Here is a 13,610-nt window from a genome sequence, read left to right as displayed (position 1 = left end):
TTTGCATTTGTAAAATGAAATTAAACATTTGTAATGACACTTTTTTCCCTAAGCAAGATCCCTTCAGATTTTGGAAAATATTACTCAATATTCCTATTTTCACATCACTGTAGCTATTTGCATAGAATAATGAAGAGTCTTAATACCTTTTCATGATAACATAATTAAAATATTGGTATGGAAACATTTCAGTAGAAATTTGAAATGATCCTCATTTAATCAAATATTTTAACACAAACTATCAACAAACTAAGGAAAATTTTGGATTTTAAGGTTTACAATAACATTTAGGGAAAATTGGTGTAGTTCTTTGTGTTTACAGATATCTACACTAGTTTAAAAAAAAAAAAAAACAGATCATTATAGTTGTAGGTAATGGAATGCTTCCGGAATCAAAAGAAAAGGGAAATGTGCTAATATATACATATACATAGAGAGATAGATAGATGATAGATAGATAGATAGATAGATAGATAGATAGATAGATAGATAGAAAAATTTTAAAAATCATCTGAGATTTCTTTTTTTTTTATATATTTTAGGTTGAGAAACGGTCTCACTACGTAATTCAGGTTGGCCTCGAAATCACTATGAGGACCATACTGGACTTGAACTCATAGTGATCTTTCTTCTTCATGTTCCTGAGTGCCAGAATTACAGACATACTCCACCATGTTCACTTCATCTGAGATTTCTTAGGACAACATGCAAGAAAGTAGCATGCAAGAAATCAAATTTAAAAGGTATGAACAATAAATTAAAGCTTTCCTTACAAACCTGTAAGTAATCATGTCAAATGTAAAAAAGTGATTTAGATATCTGAAATTTTTGGGGTAAAAGAAGCTCATATTCTTTTCTGTTTAGGTAAGAAACCTCATTGTCTGTTTCCCACCTCTAAGGGTTATCAGTTCTACCTCTATTTATGGCCTTGTTATGTTACAGGATTTTGTATAATGTGGGCAACTTGTGAACATGCAAATTATGTCTTATTTTGCACAGCTTCAGATGACTTTCATTAAAACCTAGGGAAAGTGAAAAGAGTTAAAGATATCATATTGCAATTGTGCATGCACACACGTTGTTTATAGCAGCACAACGCATAAGGGTTAAATCAAGGAGCCATCCTATATGCCCATCACCAGAAAAAAGGATAAGGACAATGTAAAATACGTACATGATGGGATTCTTCTCAGTCATAAAAGGGACAAGTTTGAATCATTTTTAGAAAAATGGATGCACTTTAAGTTCATAATGCTAAATGCAATTAATCAGACGCAGAATACTAGCGACACAGTTTCTCTTATTTGAGACACCCAAAATATAAGCAATTACAGAAGTTAAAAAAAAAAAAAAAGTAAAATAGAGGGTTAAAACAGTGAAACATATGGTTAATTTAAAAGTGTAAAATGGATGATAAGAAACAGAGATTATGTGGACTTGAAAGCACATCTAGGAATAAGAGAGACAGAAGGAGAGGGGGAGCAAATGTGAAAAGGGGGAAGATAAAACATGAACCTGTACTCCAAAAGAAACATGCTCACTGTGCATTGCAAACATATACTAGTCAATATTTTTTTAAATGAAACTTATGAAAAGAAACATTATTACTTCCAAATCATTTTGACATATTTTTATTATAAATTCATCAATACTATCTCATCATTCCCTCTAAAAATATTCCCTCAGAATCCACTGCTTGGAACAGCTCCCGCATGTTTCATGGGAAATCCAGAAGAAACACTGGTCAGATGCTATTTGTAGATCTTGAAAACACTGTGATTTTAAAAATATTTTCCATCAAAACAATTTTTACGAATTCTTTGTAATGAGTTTCTTATCCAAGAGTCAGCATAGAAAATGAATCAAGCGATCATTATTGGGGAAAGGAAAGCATGGCAGACTCAGCGTCCACGGTGACAAATAACAGTAATGGTGATGAGCAGAAGAAACATGATAAAGTTGGTGAGTAAGGAGAACCTGAAATTCTTGCCCAAATTTCTAGTCTAAATTCTTTTTCTCTGTTCTATGTCCGGTGCAAGTCTTGAAATATTTTTCAATCTTCCCATTTATTTGAAAGGTTTGATTATTTACCCTAGAATTTATAGAAAGATAGGTGACATATGTAGTATCAATTAACAGTGGCAAAATAATTCTTTTGCTAAAAAGATACTCTGATTTGCTTGCCAATAAAACTGTTGTTAATTAGAGGACAAATGTTTGAAAAAACTACAAGTTAATATATTGAAAACAATGATTTTTCTTTGTTACATATGGAAATAAATTCCTGAGAAGATAGGGAATGTTTATATCTTTTGATGTTCTATGGATGAGACTAAAATACCTAATTTTGTCTGAATAAGTGAGATATTTTAAACACAGAACATTATACTGAATTCAAGCAAAAAATCATTTGCATTTAGCATATCATAAGAACTATGTTGTGGAAGATAGAATTATTTCAGTCTAGAAATTAAAATAAGTCAAGTGAGTCATTAAAAATCAAAAATCTTTATTTTTATGTTTTAACTTCTTTAACGTAGCCAAATAAGTTAATCTCTTCTTTTGTTTCATAAAATATTTAAATTTATTTTCCACTAATACATACATATATAACTGATACAGAACAACTACACCCACTGATGGACACCATGTGCTGTCCTAATACATGAATACATGGTAGAAGGTTCGAAACTAGGCCAACATATCCAGGCATGGACTTTTTTAGATGCAATCAAAGATATTTTTGTTGATATTCCTACTGTATAAGAGAAAACTCAGGCTGAAAAATAAGTGTTTGATTTTATTAACACTTAAAAACTTTTTTTAAAAAAAATGTCAGAGGGATTTATTTTTATCTTGTCTTTGACTAAGTATACTAACCAACCTCCATAAAATAGTAAAAGTGTAATAAAATATAGTAAAGAAATTCAAGACAAAACATGCTTGTATGTTATAAAATATTCAGCCTAGACACAGATGTATTTAATAAGATTGCTAATATAGAGATCAATAAAAATACAACAAGATCTAATAATAAAAATGTGCTATATACACAGCAGGAATAATAATAAATGAGGAACATTTCCAAAGATTGAGAGAAAATAATTACAAATATGAAACTTAAATACTATACAGAAATTTTCAGGATATCTTTAAGCAACGATTATAAAAATGTATGAAAAGGTGAATATAAAAAGGTATGAACAGTGAAAATTGAAGAAAGAAGGTCTCAGTGTATTTTTTTTTTGTCTCCTTGTATACATAAAATATGTCAGAAGAATTGGAATAGTGATTTATTTCTACCTAGTTTCTCAAGATTTAGGTTTAAAATGCAGCTTTTTATTCCACAGTTTGTTTTTTAAAGAAGATTTTCAGGACTTTGTCTCGAATCTGCTTAGTTTTCACCACATACACAATGGGATTCATCACCGGGGGAATGAGGAAGTGCATGTGGGCCATGGTCACATAGACATGGGAGGGAAGCCTGGGGCCAAAGCGGTGCAGCATAGACAGGCAGATCATGGGTGTGAAGAAGAGGACCACAGCACAGAGGTGGGCGATGCAGGTGTTGAGAGCCTTGAGGCGCCCACCATGGGAGGCAATGCTCAGCACGGTTTTCAGAATCAACACGTAAGAAAGCAGAATGAGGAGCAAGTCAAGAGCCATGGTGGAGAGTACCACGAAGAGTCCATAGATGTTATTGACCTGATTTTGGAGCAGGAGAACTTTATGATGTTAGTATGCAGGCAGTAGGAATAAGAAAGCACGTTGGAGCCACAGCAGCACAGCCTCTTCAAGTGGATAGGAGCAGGTACCTGTGTCATCAACGTTTTTACCAGCGTAACCATGGCTATCCTGACAATTACCCTGTGAGTGAGGATAGAGGAGTATCACAGTGGATGAGAAATGGCCACATAGTGGTCAAAGGCCATGAACAGAATAAAAGCAGACTCAAATATCTGAAAAGTGTGAATAAAAAACATCTAAGTGAAGCAAGCAGGGAAGGTCAGCTCTCGAGCATCCAGCCACAAGATGCGCAGCATGGTGGGGATGATGACAAGGGACAGGCCCAGGTCAGAGGCAGCCAGCATGGCCAGGAAGAGCTACATGGGCACATGGAGGCTGTGCTCCCTCCACAACTGTGATGATGGTCACGTTGCCCACCAAGGTGATGAGGAACATGGCGCTGAAGAGTATGGAGACCCCGACGTGCACAGCTTCCAGCCCTGGGATGCCTGTGACCAGGAAGCTGGAGAAGATGCAGTTTGTGCTGTTCACAAGGAATATGATACTAGAGGAGTATGAATTTCCTAAAATAGAAAGCAACATTATCCATATTTGGTTTGAGCTCTCACTTTGACTACTCTTTGTGTTTTCTCATTTTGAACTGAGATTTTAATATGAGATTAGTATCTCATTTTAATATGAGATTAAATACTGTTTTCCAGTATGTAGTCTGAGCCTCTATACTAATTACAAAAGTTTCTTTTCCAGCATCCCTGGATATTGTTACCTTTTGGTAGCAATGAAAAAAAAATTAAAATTTAACATTTAAATTACAAAAGTCATGTTACTGGCATAGTGATTTTAAAAATGAAAAAATACACTAAATATTGTGCCAGTAAATACTGCCACCCTCTCTTATCCGTAGTTTTTCTTTTCAGTTATTCATGGCCAACTCTAGTGCACATATTCAAGGCATAATTCTAGAGAAAGCCCCTTATACGTTTGAGACACTTGCTACTTGTACTGACACTGTATTCCTTGCCATTCTGCCCTGTTGCCCCCACAAAACTTAGTGACCTTTTAGTTCACCACATTTATGTTGCACAAATGCCCGATAGTAATTCATGTGTCAGCTGAGTTATCTGGTCCTCTTATGTGGTCATATAATTATTTTACTTTATAATGGCCTTGGAAACGAATGACAATATCGCCAATTTGAATATGCTAAAGAAAAAAAAATAACAAAATTATTTAAATGTGGAAAACTTTTTATACAATCAAGAAATGTTTTAAAAATCTTTGGTGGAGATTCCTAAGGTCTATGGAAAGAAAAAAACCTTCTGTTCAAGAAGTTGTGAGAAAAAAAAAAAATAAATCTATGCTGTTTTTACTCTTACTCATAAAATTGCAAAAGGTTCCACCAAACACCTTTCTAATTTCTTAGTGAAAATGGATAAAGTGATTTAGATGATCACAGTTATTTCTGCACAGGGTAAAGCAGTACCCACAGTACCCATGGGATTCATACTGTTTTCTTAGAATATGTCTCATAAAGGTAAGAGGAGACGACTGTAAAGGTAACTCAAACTAATACCAGTCACTGTAGTTAAAATAGTAGTAGATCATGACCAGTGTGTTTCTTACTACTTTGATTTATAATGACTCATATAAATAGTTTATGAGCAAGTTTTAATATTCTATATTTTCTGCATACCATGAGTATATGAATTATAATTAAACATGTGGGAACTTTTGTCATTTTTACGTGACAGTTTTGTATTGTTTAATGCAACAAAGTTAATATCATTATTGGTATACGAAATGACATTTTGGATATAGTTTTCATTTAGTTCTTTAAACATTATTGTTTGACTTTGGAATATTACTTTGTGAGACAAGGGATTTTAAATGAACTTTTGCCATACATGTTATTTATTATTCAATGTAATGATTTTTTATCTAAATTTGAATATATATTTTATTAATATTTAAAAATATTAAATATTGAATACTGTAGCTAATACTCCTTTAAAATTACATCCATGTGATCTTTTTATTTCAGGACTAAATAATGTTAACATTAATAATATATAGTGACAGTTTACAAATCATCTTTAAACATTATATACATATGTGTGCATTAATAAGTACTTTCTGATAAACTGTGTGATACCAATTACATTGACTTATATCAACAAAAATATTATTGTTCACTCATACATTAAATACTCTTTTCCTCTGCCTGACAAAGACTATGCTTGTTACCCTAACAAAGACTTAAATTGACTCAATTAGCTGCTTTTGTCTTATAAGTGAGAAGTCTGCCAAATATTTCAGGATAATACACAACACATGGGACACAGGGTCATTTTCTAGCTCTGTGCTATCAAACAGATTCATTCAGATAAAGTCAGCTTTAAATGCACTTGTTCTTCTGCCACAGAGAGTGTAGTACACATTTTTTTCTTATCTACCTGTTATCATACTGTGCATTTAAAAACTTAAACTGATAATTACGTAACTTCATATCTCTGTGCAGTTGCTTCATAAATGTTGCATACTGGTTGTATATATTAATCACTCTAATGCTCACCTAGCCTCACTCATTAATGTCAAGTCAACTGCTATCAGGTCTGTGGAGCAATGTAACCAAAATTTAATTCCTTGACTAAGTCCCACAAGTCCTACCTGAAGTGGGTTGAGTATTTCCTATCTGGTTCTACTGAATTCACACATTACACTGAATTTTGGGTAGGGAAAAGCCAGAGAGGAAAATAGCAACAGAATTTTTGCATTAAATTTGTTCATTGCCTGTGTTTAGAGTGAGAAATATAGGTATTTTGTCTACTTCTTTCTACTTTCATTTTTTCAGGTTATTGTTCTTTTTCACCAGTGTCAGTCTATGTCTTTTGGGATGAGACATTCAGGAGAAATAATAAAGCATTAATATATTTGTGTATTCTGTCTTCACAAAATAAACATGAGCTTCAGAAGCTCTGTTACAATTTTTTTTTTAAATATTGAGGTTTTTTTTGGTAAGGACAGAAAATGTTCTCTAGCATAATCTCCAACTGGTAAGAGCACATTCATCAGATCCTTTCTAATTAAGGGACTTTCGCCAAATTCCTTTCTCATGCCTTTTTCTCATTCATGAGTTTTTAAGTATTTTAGTTATTTTTCTAAACATTTACCATTTTTATTTATTATGTAAGATTTTAGAATCTATACTCTCTGATTCCCAAAGGAGTTATGCTCAAGAATAAGGTCAAACATCATGATCACGTTTTAGTAAGCAAGAGTAATTCTGTCTCTCCATTTTTCATGAAAACTCATGTTATGACACATGATGAAATGAATAAATACTTCGAAGAAAAAGAGACACTACAGTACCCAGTGCTGATTCCAGAGTGTCATGATGTGAAATGCAGCAATACTATTATTCTTTGTTCAGAGTGATTTTAGCCTGCTTTGGTTTGTTTAATTTCAACATAAATGAAGATATGGATAAGTGCATTTATGTTTAAGTGTATAGAATTGATAACCATGTTACTAAGTTTTTGTTGGATAATTGAACAGAACTGTTTGCAGTCTCGCTGTTTGAATCCCCACTTTATATGTTCTATTTCTGTATCTTGAACAACTATTTGTAAGAAGACAATATGTAAACATCAACCAGTGATTTCTCACTGTTTATTTTTTCTTTGAAAGTATGGATCATTTCTATCCATTTTCTGTTTTGTTTAGTCTTTCTTTAACTAAAATTTAAAAAAAAAAAAAAAGATAAAAAAAAAGAAAATCGGATCTAGTCATACCTGAAAAAAAAGTTAAGGGCTATGTTAAGTTTCTTTCCTTATTTGGTTCATATCATTTGCTCTAATTATCTTAGGTCCTTGAGAAAAGCATACAAGTATAGTTTTACAGAAACATCCTGTAAACCCCTAGTACTTCTTATGCAATGATATAAACGTTTTGTACTCACTAATTTATGCAAAGTTCTTTGATGTTACTCCTGTTTCAGATGTAAGTAGCCAAGTTTTGTCCCTCACTTGGCATCTGAAGGCAGAGCTTTGCTAAAATGTAACACAAGGAAAGCTGTCTCCTTCTTGTGCAAAGTCAGAAATACTTGTGAGCTGCTTTAGCCTCCTTATTAACCTCACAACTCTCTCTTGATGACAGTAATCTGCTGGGAAACCTCTTTGATGTTCTTGAGCTGAGTGCGAAGTGCATTTTATAAGAGGTGCGATTTTTAAGCAATAATATATTTATGTAATACCTTCACTGTACTAGGCTTTTTTGTATCTTATAATCAACAAAATAATGATACTGATAATTACAAGTATCCCTTCTACTGATAATCAAATTACATATTTAGATACCTTATCTAGATCTACCTTTAAATTTTGGAGATCAGATCTATGGAAACATCTTACACAATTTTTCTTTCCCTAATGAAGCCCATGCTTTATGTAAAGGTCAGGTGACTATCCAATTTTGAGTAGAGAAGAATTTACATTTCATTTAAATATAGTCCATGATTTAATAAGCAATTACAAAATTTATGCATAAATGAACAGAAAAAAACAATAAATGCATCTCCCCAAACAACTTTCTGCTGCTTTTGAAATACTATTGTATGTTTAGTGCTCTATTTTACAATTATTAGTGGTTTATATTCCATAGTACTAGTGTCACATGGATAGAGAATTTCAGGTTAAGCATAACCAGGAAAGGATGCTGCACTACCCACATTTTCAGTAAAGTGATTTTCAAATATTGTGCTTTTACACAGAGGAGAAAAATAAATAGTTTTCATCTGAGAAGAGATATTTAACCATAAAAGTTAGACCATATAAATTATAACTTGGAGGTTACTTCTGCTAGATACATTGATAGCTGGTTATACTACAGTTCTCCAGAGAAACAGAAACTATAGGATTGATATAAACATGTATAAAAGGTCTTTAATTATATGAATTGCCCTAAAAAGTTATAGAGTTTTTAAAAATCTTAAAGTATGCTACCTAGAAATTGTAAAACCAAATATTTTATCCAAATATTTCATTAATTGTTGCAAATATACTTGCTTACCAGGGTGATTATCAAGGAAAATGAAAATTCTTTAGAAAAACTGATAATTGCTCAGGGCATGTTTAGTTTACTTACCATGGAATAATTTATTTTTTAAGATCTCCTTTGTTATCTTACTCCATGTCTACCAAAAACAATGTTTTATGTTATCTACTTTAATTATTGCCACTAAAATTGAATTTTCAAAGGGATGTCCTAGATTATCTAAGCCCAAATCCTGAAACTATAAATATTCCAACCTCGTAATCTTCATCTGAATCACTATTAAGACCATGCCAACATAATATTCTCTTTTGTACAAGTGATACATTTTGAATTTCACTTACATTTACTTTCCCAACATTTGTTCAAAATCCAGAATTCATATGTCACTTTCTTAATGATCAAATAACTGTAATATTGATGGAAGTCTCCTACTTGAAATTTTTTTTGGATTTATTGTTAGAGATGAACGCTTTAATGTAATGTTTCCATATTCAAATGGATTAGAAGGCTATCGCTGGTGAAGATTTTACTTGTTAACAGAAACACTTTGTCTTGTCTGAGTCCTCACTGAGCAATTATGGTGGTATAAAATAATTATTTCATGTGGAAGATGGGAGACACAGCACTTTGAAGTCTAACATTGACTAACATCAGAAGTCTCCACAGTATAAAAACCGTAAAGGGTAGATTTTTATTTTCAATGATCTTCTAATAACCTTCTAAGAATTTTCCACTTTTGTCTCTTGTTTTTCCACAAGAGTTTTGAGTGATAGAAAACTCTCCTCCAAAATTCCATCTGTAGTTAAATACATGCTGAATCTATGATTTAGACTGCTAGAAATTATGGCAGAGAATCAATATAGATGACAGAAGCAATTTAATTACCCTTGCATTACCGGTCGTTGGCTTGTCTCATCCCACGTGTATATTCACTGTGTGACAGAGTCACGTATCCAACTAGTAGTACACTGAAACTAATTTATGAGTCTAAATTTTCAAATCACATAAGTATATGAAGCATTGGCTTCTTTTTGAGACTTTCAATATGATAAGATGTATCTATTTGAAACTTAATTAAGAATAAAAATAGAGAAACCTGTAACCTTTTCTTTTATAAGCTTCTACAATAATTCTTAATTATAGAAGTACAATAGAAGAGTTGATATTTTTTATTGCCAGTCACTTTACAGAAGAATATGTATAAATATTATCTAGCATGCCCAAATCTATGCTTATCACTTTGTACACTAGTATGGAACTTAGTTGAAAAAATTGATGTAAAAAAGCAAATGGGATGATATTGTGAAGGTAACATAAATTCACAATTGCAAAGGAAGAGAGAATTTAGAAAAGCATTGTTGTCAGATATGATCTCGTAGAAGGAATCCTCCTGAGTTTCCTGTGATAATGCATTATATCCAGTGCTGTACAAGGAAAAATGATAATAAGAGAATGTATACATAAGATATTTTTCACATTCAGAAATGAATTCTGAAGTGAGTGTAACTTCAGGTCTATTGCTAAGTTTTGTACATCACTATGGTCCAAAAAAAGACTATAAATAATAAGCAACTTATTGACAGTGACTAATAACCAGATAGAACAAGAAAATATTGACAGTATCAGGTGGAAAAAATGGTATATTAAATGTAAACAATATACTTTAAATGTTGCTCTCATAGAAGTAGAGAACAGAATGATAGTTACGAGAGTCTGGAGAGAGTAGCTGGTCAACAGGTACTGAGTTAGAAAAAGTTCATATGTGCCCTTACGCAGAAGAGTGAATATAGCTGACAAGGTACTTTATATTTTAGAAAGAACAAAGCATTTTGAAAAGGTTTACAGAAAGATAAATGCTGTGCACATCAGGAGAGAGATGTGTTTAGCCTGATTTAAAATTTGTTCATTATATACATATGTATTGAAACATCACATTATAACTCATTAATATGTACAATGTTAATGTTTTATACAAAAATCATAAACCTGAGGAGAGAGAAAATAACAAGTTTTCCTGTCCCAAGTTAATGTCATATTTTGAGTGATAACAATTACAAAAATATATAATAATTAGCAGACTGGAATGAAATAATTTCTCAGGAAATTTTTGAAAGAAGACCTTGATACACAATATGTGATGGGTTTTCACAATTTAGGAATCAGAAGCTAAACACTGTAAAAATGTCCAAACTGTTTAACAGTTACTTTACAAAGTAGACATGCTAAGAAAAAATATATGGAAAATTTCACCATGATTAATCATTACGTAAATGAAAAATAAAACCATGATATATCTCTACATCTCTATCTAGAATTAATAGGAAACTATCAGATCTCAGAGAAGAATGTGGAGTAATTTTCATATGTGCATAATAGAAATTGTGTAATCATATCTGAAATTGAATACCTGGTTGATAGGTATTCAACTGCTAAAGTAAAACCATGTTTACACATGTACCTATTACCTCATTGTTTGGTTTATAATCTAAATTTCCAAATTTAAACCTATATAAGTTTCAAATGATAATTAGATAAACAAATAATGGCATAGGCATAATAGTGAGATTAAATATCATGTAATGAATATTATTACTAAATCAACAATATGGATAAAATATCAAGAGCATACTTACTTAACAATATCAATATACTGTATGATTATTTTTGTGTGACTTTCTTTTAAAGCTAAGCCTGTGGGGTCAGAAATCAGAAACCATGTTCTAAGGAGTTACAGACAATAGAGGGAAAGATTGCCTTCATAGTAACAGAGAGAACACTTTTGGAATGTTTAAAACTTCTGCATTGTTATTTTAATGCTGTTTATGTGAATATATACATGTAAAAATCATAAAACATTCACTTTAAAATAGTTAGATTTAGTGTATTTCATATTTCAAGGCTCACTATTGAAAACAGATGGGTTTTACTATCTTTCTCAAGCATAATGTTAGGTGCAAAATATTTTATCATGCTAGAGGTAGAATTGGGTCAAGAATATAAAAGAGAAGAAATAATTTCCAGGTATGCTGTTTAGAAGCTTAGAATTAATAATGTTCATTAATCAATGCCTACACTAAATGACAGTTTCTTAATCCGGCCCGTGGATCAATCCATGGGGTGTACCTGGAGTGGGAATGGGATGAATAGAACAGGGGGGAGACAAAGAGAGATTGAAGCAAGTCGAGAGAATCCGATCAGGCCTCATTTATTCAGGAAGTGGTCGCATCCTTTATAGGCCAAGGGCGGGCTGGTGGGACAGGAAGAGGCTACGGGGTGGTTTCTGATGGGCCATCGTCACCTCTGGGTATGTGACGTAAGCAGGAGAGGATTATGGTTAATGTAGGCAGGTGCATCATGTGCCCATAGAAGAGAGAAGCGGGGAGGCAGCAATGGGGCGGTCATGCTGCTCCCTATAGTTTCTGAAAAGTTACTCGTTGTTTTTCAATATAAAGGTACACGTGGATTAGAACTACTTAAAAAAAAATATCAATTTGGAGCAGGGCGTGCAGTGCAAGCCTGTAATCCCAGCACTAGGGAGGCTGAGGCAGCAGGATCACTGCAAATTTGAGGCCAGTCTGGGCTACAAAGTGAATTCAAGCCCCAACCAGAATGGCACAGTGAAACACCGTCTAAAAAGACCAAAAAAAAAAAAAAAAAAAAAAAATCAGTTTGAATGTCTTAAAATGTCAGATTTGGCAAATTTAAAAGTAAAATGGAGAAATGCTCAACACCGTGCTTTCAAAAGCCATTATCATAATTTATAAGAAATATAATAATCCAAATTAAATGAGGAGCAATTCTCATATTTGTCTAACATTAGAAAGTTTAAAGATTAGCATGTGTGGAAAGAAAAGCAGACAGTCTTACTCTTTTGGGGATACAAATTCATTCAACATTTTTGAAAGAATATTGAACACCAATAAAATATGAAAATAAATATACCTTGATTCAACAAATGAACTTGAACATTTTTATGGAACTACACTGTCAAGTATAGAAAGCACAAGCATAAGATCATGAAGGAGATATTTAATTATTGATATAACATCCTTACTTTACTAGTTGTGTAGTGTAAAGCAGCTTTTTAAAACTCAGAGAACTATTTTTGTACTCTCAGGAGAAAATATCTTTCAAAAATTCTTTAGAGGAGAAAACAAGACATAAAATAATAATATAGAATATATAATGCAGTAACATGTACCAAATTAGGTTAATATCATTTATTTTAAATTTAGAAAGATATAGCTCCTTTATTTTACATAGGAGTGGCCTGGTAGGTTTGTTCCAAAATTATATGAAACAGTTCTACATATTAGGGTGTTGATAATATGCAAGGAAATATTTTTAATAAATTAAATTATTTTATAATTAAATTAATTTGCCAAATTATCTAACACATTAAACAACTGGTTTTATCTTGGCATAGCTCACAGTATGTACTTCACTTGTCTCTCATTCAGTAAAGTAAACATGGATCAGAGCCAAAGTATCTGATAAAATGATGGCTGTTTTTCTCTCCAGTACAGAAAGACACTGAAACACACGAAGTCTAAGATATGCTACCTTTTTCTCACATCCCAGAGGAAGAAAGTAAATTTAAGAATTTTGGCTAGAATAGTTGGGAATTCCCTAAGCTTTCTAGACCTCAGTAGAGTTCTTGAGGTACTCGGGTGACCGTTCCTGTAAGATGAGTAATACACTGTCAAAGTCTAGAAATAGGTCTCTCCTTCACACTGAGCTGCAGACCTCAGGGTCTCACCGGGGAGGACAAGCCGCAAACAGGAACTTCTGAAAGTTGAAGGCCATTCATT

General features: G+C 32.5%; 1 pseudogene; it reads right to left on the bottom strand.

The window, feature by feature from the left end:
- Positions 1 to 3,339: 3,339 nt before the first annotated feature.
- On the bottom strand, positions 3,340 to 9,820 carry LOC134477496 (olfactory receptor 51G2-like; annotated as a pseudogene).
- Between the last annotated feature and the right edge of the window lie 3,790 nt (positions 9,821 to 13,610).

The sequence above is a fragment of the Cavia porcellus genome, unplaced genomic scaffold (assembly GCF_034190915.1).
Source record: "Cavia porcellus strain 051 isolate PalLab524CR breed Dunkin Hartley unplaced genomic scaffold, mCavPor4.1 scaffold_9, whole genome shotgun sequence".
Taxonomy (NCBI): Eukaryota; Metazoa; Chordata; class Mammalia; order Rodentia; family Caviidae; genus Cavia; species Cavia porcellus.
The sequence above is the reverse complement of the archived record's forward strand: the minus strand, read 5'-3'. Positions and strand labels throughout refer to the sequence as shown.